Genomic DNA, 7,468 nt, shown 5'->3' on the forward strand with positions numbered 1-7,468 from the left:
CCAAGTATTGATAATGCGCCTCTCGCTCACTCCTTGGCCATCTCTGATGAGGAAAACAAGGTTGATCCCTCGTCTAACATCAAACCTGTTAAAGAAATCCATGCCATCTAAGAAGAGGAGGAGAAATTTTTCGACGCCATGGATAACCTTCCAAAACTAGCAAGTAAAGAGGACATACAATCGCTCACACTGTCTATGATGGAAGGATCGCACTTGCTACGTGAAACTCTCAAGGCCATAAAGGAACTTCAGAAGAAATATGACAATGTTCCACTCCCGAAAAATGAACCTAAGAGAGAGTTCACACCCGTGGGAACGACTTACACGGTGAAACGTTTTCCTTTACAAGTCACCGAAAAACCCAAGAAGAGTAATAGACTCTACACTCCAATTGGGATCTGTAGACGCCCATTTGTGTCTCCCCAAAACCAAACCTAGTGATGAGTACGTTTCACGTCGAATCATAATCGAATGAAGTGAAAGTGTAGAATGTTTAATGTTGCGGATAGTTTTAATTTCTTTTATCTTCTCTCTGTTTTTTAAAAACCTATTTTAAGAAAACAGCTAATCAAGTTTTGTTGGTCCATGTTATGGGTCCAATAGTGAAGTAGTTGTATAAGGCTTGACAAGAGCTTTCCAACGATATATTTTAAGCCCAATTCCGATGAATATTGAGGAAGTTATGGGCAAATTACTGAACTGGGCCCGGTTTGAGACTTATATGCGGCCCAATGATCTAGAGGAGGGCCTAATATGGATTTATCATTCCTAATGCAATTAGGAATGGTTTTAGTCTTCTAGATTCTTGTAGAAGGTTCTTTTCGTTCCTAATTTAATTAGCATTGATAAATTGACTTTTGTTAACTTTTTTGAGTTTTAATCAGAATCAAAGAACGTTTTTTGAGGAAAATACGATTTTATACTCCTGTACGGCAATTTCTATCCGATTTTAAGAAAACGCGTGAATTTCTGAGTCAGCACAAAATGCCGGCTGTAGCGCCTGACGCTACGCTTGGCGCCTAGCGCTAGCCTTATCGTCTGGCGCTAAGGTCAGCGTTTGGCGCTAACTTGGTTTTTTGCGTCAGATCTCTGTTTTGGTGTTTTATCTTATTGGCTGATTTTCTCTATAAATAACGTGGTAAAAACTCTGTTTTTATTCACCAACTCTCATCAAGATTTTCTTGATTACTCTCTCTCTATCTTTTCTAAACTAGGCTTCTCTAGAATATAAAAATTCCGCACTCATTAGACTTAGATACACCTAGCCATATTTGAAGTTGCCTTCGCCCTAGACGTGAAAGGTTTATTTTCTGAGGGTTTGGTCCCAAATCTATCTTTCAATTATTTAATTTAATTGTTGTTTTATTATTTTCCTTGAAGTTACTAACGTGTGTATTTTGTTATTAGAAAGAGGTACGAGGCATCAAAGTAAGTATTTTAATGGTTTTTATTGATGTTATGATATAGAAATCATGCTTAGGTTGTTATAATGATATTCCTTGTATCATGTCTAGGGTAACTTTAATATTAAATATGATTGTTATGATGCCTTTTATTTCCTTCCTAATATTTATGATTGTTAGTATCATGTTAGGGCTAAATATATGATTTTTAATGCTTAGTGACATGCTAGGGTTTGTTATTAATCTTGTTAGTATCATGCCTAGGATCTTGTTATTATTATTATACTTTATTTTTAACATGAACATGATTATTTTAATTATTATTATAATATTATAATGATGATTATTTATTATGTTGCTTGATGATATTTATTGTTATTGCTTGATCATGCCTTTTATTGCATGCTTAAAGGGAATTGGTACATGTAATCACACTTATATAAGATAATTAATAATCTTGTTAGGGTTAATTGATTATAATTCAAGTGGTTGCCAATAATAGATTTATTTGTGTATTAAATTCAACCAACATAGATAAACAGGTTTAGGGTTAATCCTATTGATTGCATGTTAGTAAGAAAACGCACATGAATACGATATGAGTAAAGTAGAGGGCTATTATTAGGGCAGGTTCAATCTCTTTTAGGTTGGATTTGTACCTTCATCCCCGAACCCTATTTGGTTCAAGACCTTATGGAGTTGACGATCTCTTGGATCGTTAAAGGTTGTAACCTTCACCTCGTGAACGGTTTACAAGTTCCTAAAATACTTGTTGGCGACTCTTTTGCTCTATCTTCTTTCCCTTTGGAGGCCACCGTACTTTAGTGTGTGATCACATCGGGGTTCAAGCTAGGGGATCAACGCTTGAAATATTCCCTACAGTTTTTGGCGACTCCACTGTGGAGGATTTCTATTTTAATTCCTAAAATTTATTTTAGCAATGATTTAGAATGAGTGGATGAAACTCGAAACGTTCTAAGTATTTCATGTGCATAATTTTTATTACTATTATTGTCATATGCATAAAAAAGATCTCATTGGAAAGAAAATCCGTAATTAGTTAAAACATAGGATTTTACACGTACGAAATTTGAGAAATATCTTTCACAACTAGAACAGAAATAACACTGCGTGAAACTGGAAAATTTTATCGAGCACAGAAAGTTGCTGAGGCATGTAGGAATTAGCTTCAGCGACCAGTTAGCGCCTGAATTTTAAATGTAGCGCCGGACGACAGTTCTGTCGCCAGGCGGTACAGCTAAAACCTGGCGCCAATCTCTGTTTGTTGGCGCCAAATTCTTCCAATACCGAGCAAGAAATATGCGTTCTAATTTTGACCAGTTTTTTCGCATTGTTTGGTCGATCCTACTTCTTGATTGAGTTTTTTCTCACTTTTCAGAAACCCATATGTGTTCTACATATGTACGTAACCCTCTGGGAATTCATGCTCCATCTACCCGATTGAACGCTCTGAGCAACAAAGGGTACATCCGAGATTGTTGAATTCACCAAACTATCGAAGCGGGTTTTTTCTAAAACTCGCGGTGTCCCATCCACTCGCGCCAACCCTTCACGGATAGGCTTCCGCGCGGTGCATCCGGAAAATTAACCATGGACCCTCTTTGAATAAAACATATCCCGAACATTAGAGAACTAGAGCCATGGTTAGGTTGCAAACTCATTGCATTATATTGTGCCTACTTGACTAATTGTGCATTATTTGTTGTGCATATACTATATTTTCTTAACCGTTTGTTTAACTTTTGTTGAGATTAAATAAATTAATGACTTAAAGAACTTTTCCTAATTAATTTATTAATTAATTAATTTTAGTCAATAAAGTCTAATATTTTAATCAGAATTGACTTAGTACGACTTTGGGCATACCCCTGTTGATTAATAACACCGAAAACAGTTCCAGCAATGGCGCCAAAGTATGAAATGTAGCGCCACTCTTTGGAGTGTGGCGCCTGGCGACAGCTCTGTTGTCTGGCGCTACACTACAAAGAAAGGCGCCAGTCCTGTCGTTTTGACGACAGTTCGGATTATTGATCGAGTCATCACCTAATGTCTAATTAACCAGTTTGCTAATTAATTCGGTTAAATTTCGCTGTCAATAATACTTTACTGAGTCATTAATTAAGTTTAGGCACTAAGTCTCATGGTCTTACACAAGAGTCCAAACATATCACTTACACTTAACGTACACACCAATACACACACTTTGATCATGTCTAAGAGAGTTTTGTATGCGCGTTTTTTCCGTTATTTTTTTAAGAGGGTAAGTCGGATATTAATCCTCCAATTTAAAAACTACAATTAGTTCCCTAAAAATATATACATTATTTTTGTCAAAAATATGCACCCATTTTTTTTATTTTAATTTTTTCCTCTTTAAAAAACATTAAAGTCTAGTCGATTTGAGTCAAGTAATTAAAACGCAAAATGGTTTAAATTACAGCGCGTCGTGAAGAAAGGAATGACGGTTAATCAAAGACAACCTTTTCGTACGAGTCCAAATTTTCGACAAACCCGTAGCTCATAAGAGGAAAGCTAGGACAGTAATGGCAACACAAGAAGAAGTCAATAAGCTTAGGAACCAACTGGTTACCGTGACTGAGGCACTGAAGCTCCTCACACTTAAGATCGACGATCCCGTGAAGCAGCAACAGATGGACCTCATGCAAGAGAGACTAAGCAAGCTATCTAGCGACTACAAGTTTTAAGGGATTAGTTCAAAAGGGGTCTCGGTGGACAAAGATCTTCTTCCGCAGAAGCTCAATGCCAACGACATCCCGAAATTCAAAGCAACCGATAACCCTTATTTTAATTTGAGAGCCTTTGAGACAATAATGACTATTAAGGGTATCGATCAGAAGGTTTTCCCCTCTCTCTTCTCACTATCTCTCGAGATCGTTTGCCAGCAATGGTTCTTTTCTCTTGAGAAAGAAAAGACCTCCACTTGGGAGTCCATAGCAAACGCTTTTGTGGATGGATACAAATGCAACATTCAAGTTGAGACTGACCATAGGGAGCCTGAAATCCTCAACCAGAAAGAGAACGAAGGCTTCACCTCTTTCTTTAACAAATGGAAAGAAACCTCAGCTAAGATGATCGAGGTGCCAAGTGAAAAAAGAGTCTGTAAGGTTATTCATCAAAAACCTTCAAGAAAAATATTCCAAGCATCTCAAGTACCAAAATAATCTCCATACCTTCAAGGCCGCCTACGCATTGGAATCAATATTAAAGACGACCTGGCTAAATTGAAAGCTGCCAACAATAACTCCAACAGTGGCTGGAAAGCAAAGAAGAACGACAATCCTTCTTCTTCCAAAACCACCCACTCAAACAACGTTAGCACTTTTAACCTAGGTGAAGTCCTTGCTATGAACAATCAAGGACAAAATAAACCATTTAGGAGAAACTTTACTCCTATTGGCATGAGTTATGACACCGCATTTGATCGATTAAATGCTAAAGGTCTTATAACTCCTATTGGACCATTTGGGGACCCTCTAGTTAAAAAGAGGTCGGCTAATTGGAACCCCAATTCACACTGCAAGTATCACCAAGGTAGGGGCCATCTCACCGAAAACAGTTGGAAGCTTAAGGAAGCTATCCAAGACTTAATCGACGACAACAAGCTGCCATTTCCCCCTGCCAGTAAGAAGCCAAGTATTGATAATGTACCTCTCGCTCATTCCTTGGCTATCTCTGATGAGGAAAACAAGGTTGACCCCTCGTCTCTCATCAAACCTATTAAAGAAATCCATGCCATCGAAGAAGAGGAGGAGATCTTTTTCGACGCTATGGATAGCCTTCCCAAACCAGCAAGTAAAGAAGACAAACAATCGCTCACATTGTTTATGATGGAAGGATCGCATTTGCTACGTGAAACTGTCAAGGCTATAAAGGAACTTAAGAAGAAATATGACGAGGTTCCACTCCCAAAAGATGAACCTAAGAGAGCATTCACACCCATGGGAACGACTTATGAGGCAAAGCGTTTTCCCTTACAAGTCACCAAAAAGCCCAAGAATAGTAATAGAATCTACACTCCAATTAGGATCCCATATGTACAAATGTTCGAAATGCTCTCTGAGAGTGGCGAGATCAAACCTCTCGAACCGAGACCATTTGAATCATTGAAAAGGACAGATAGATATTACTGTTAGTATCATCAATCAGGGGGTCACACCATCGAAAATTGTTTTAAATTTAAGGATTTAATTCAGAAAATGATTGATGAAAGGAAACTAGTCCAAGTTCCACAAGAAGACGATCCAAGCATTAATGGAGTTTGGGACAGTGATGACGAAGACATCTACTTAAAAGACATAGTAGGATCTCCCCCTTCCGTGTCACACGCCATGGATTACTTTTGAGCTAAAGAAAACTCATCGATAGACGTCCCCACAAGATCTTGGAGAATGCAACCTCCCGTTTCAACACAACCCATGCCAACCACACAGCAAGTTCCCATACCTATCATTGAAGATAATGACATCGTCAAATAGTTCAAGAAAACAAAAGTTGAAATGAATGTGTGGAAACTTTTGGCGACAGCTCGAGAACATAGGTTGGCTGTAATGAATGCCTTGGACAAAATAGGGATAGATTCTGACACCACTCTTAAGGGGTTGGCTAACTTCCTCACGAGTGATCTACCTAGTCCCATCAATCTGATCACCTTTTCCGACAAGGATTTAACTCCAGAAGGTGACAAACACTATAAGGCATTAAACCTCATAGTAGTTTTCCAGAGAATGAACGTCCCTATGACTCTTGTAGACAATGGATCATCCATTAACGTCTGCCCACTTAGAACTGCGAGGATGCTAGGCATAAGGGATGAAGACATAACCCCTTCAAAACAAGGAAAAAGAGCCGACAATAACACTCGTCGTCAAGCTCTTGGTAAAATTACTATGAATGTAACGGCGGGAGCGATAGAACACGCTACTACTTTCCAAGTAGTAGATATTAAAGCTTCATTCAATCTACTGTTGGGACGCCCTTGGCTTCATGACCTACAGGCCGTCCCCTCATCCCTCCACCAACAAGTTAAAGCTATAGTTGGAGGAATTCCTATTACCATCAATGCTTCACCTATGAGAATCAAGTCTATAGAAAATCCAATAATTAACGTGGAGCACGATGAGGATGATGAAGATTTATTGGGCTTTAACGAAGAGGTCTCCTTAACACAGGAGGATGAAAGGACCCCTCTTGGCGACGACCCCCATTCTAACATGATCGTGAATTCTATTCTGAAGAAACAAGGACATTTTCCTGGGATGACCCTAGGAAAGAAAAAGGGAATAGCAAAACCGCTGGAGTCACCTAGCCTCCCTAAATTAGAAACTTTCGGACTTGGTTTCAAACCGACTCAGAAAGATCTAAAGCTAGCCCAGGAAAAATCAAAGGCACGTAGGGACGCTCGCATTCAAAAGAAAACAATCCCAATGGATCAGTACCCTTTCACACTCAATAATTAATTCATAAAAGAAGGGGAGGACTATCCATGCTACGAATTTCCCGAACCATTTGTCGTAAACGGCATAAGGCAACTGGGATTTTAAATTTTCTTGGATTGCTATTTCACAGATGAAATCCTAACTCCTGTCCCTAAGGAGAAAGCACCCCCAAGATTTGACTTTAACGTCATGGGATTATTATTTGGGCGAGAAAAGGATGAGCCAACGTACCAAGGGGATAACTCCTCGCTCATCCAAATAGTCCTACAAAGTGAAAACTTCGATCCCTCGAAGCTAATCACTCCAGCGGAAGGATCAATACAGGGGTGGCGAAAGACCATCAAGGTAACTACTCCATGTGGAAGGAAGATATCCATCACGACAGGGCAAGGACCGATGTTCTAAGAGTCGTCTGAGTCAGAGTCAGAGTCAGAGTCTCTCCTTATAGAGTCAACTAGGTCTTTAGTAGTAGCACCTTCCCCTTCTATCTCTTCTCCTAGAATAATTAGTGATTCAAGTCCCTGAGGACATTTCACTCTTTGACGTAATGATCTCATAGTATAATAATATAATTTCTTATCCTTACTT

The sequence above is a fragment of the Chenopodium album genome, chromosome 6 (genome assembly GCF_948465745.1).
Source record: "Chenopodium album chromosome 6, dcCheAlbu1.1, whole genome shotgun sequence".
Taxonomy (NCBI): Eukaryota; Viridiplantae; Streptophyta; class Magnoliopsida; order Caryophyllales; family Amaranthaceae; genus Chenopodium; species Chenopodium album.